This window comes from Nomia melanderi, unplaced genomic scaffold, assembly GCF_051020985.1.
Source record: "Nomia melanderi isolate GNS246 unplaced genomic scaffold, iyNomMela1 scaffold0014, whole genome shotgun sequence".
In the NCBI taxonomy this organism is placed as follows: domain Eukaryota; kingdom Metazoa; phylum Arthropoda; class Insecta; order Hymenoptera; family Halictidae; genus Nomia; species Nomia melanderi.
In genome coordinates this window covers 9,920,541-9,921,495 of record NW_027475130.1, presented here as the reverse complement: position 1 = coordinate 9,921,495, position 955 = coordinate 9,920,541, and positions in this window count along the sequence as shown.

Sequence of the window (955 nt, the reverse complement as noted above, 5' to 3'; positions counted from 1 at the left end):
TGCAGCGGCAACGACCTCGGACCACCAGGGGCCGAGAAAACCACAGTCTCATGGGACCGGACACTCAGGGTCAGGGGAAAATCCAATATATATCTGGAGATATCTCGGGTGGTATTAGAGATAGCGCAATAAACCAAAGTGAATTATCTGCATGAGGCCCTGGTGCATGAATCTGTGCATCGGGAACGACCTCGGACCACAAGGGGCCGAGAAAACCACAGTCTCATGGGGCCGGACACTCAGGGTCAGGGGAAAATCCTATATAGATCTGGTGATATCTCGGGTGCTATTACAGATAGCGCAATAAATCAAAGTGCATTGTCTGTAGGAGGCCCTGGCGCATGAATCTGTGCAGCGGGAACGACCTCGGACCACCAGAGGCCGAGACAACCACCGTCTCATGGGGCCGGACACTCAGGGTCGGGGAAAAATCCAATATATATCCGGTGATATCTCGGGTGCTATTACAGATAGCGCAATAAATCAAAGTGCATTGTCTGTAGGAGGCCCTGGCGCATGAATCTGTGCAGCGGGAACGACCTCGGACCACCAGGGGCCGAGAAAACCACAGTCTCATGGGGCCGGACACTCAGGGTCAGGGGAAAATCCAATATATATCTGGTGATATCTCGGGTGCTATTAGAGATATCGCAATAAACCAAAGTGAATTATCTGCAGGAGGCCCTGGCGCATGAATCTGTGCAACGGGAACGACCTCGGACCACCAGGGGCCGAGAAAACCACCGTCTCATGGGGCAGGACACTCAGGGTCAGTGAAAAATCCAATATATATCTGGTGATATCTCGGGTGCTATTACAGATAGCGCAATAAACCAAAGTGAATTATCTGCAGGAGGCCCTGGCGCATGAATCTGTGCAACGGGAACGACCTCGGACCACCAGGGGCCGAGAAAACCACCGTCTCATGGGGCAGGACACTCAGGGTCAGTGAAAA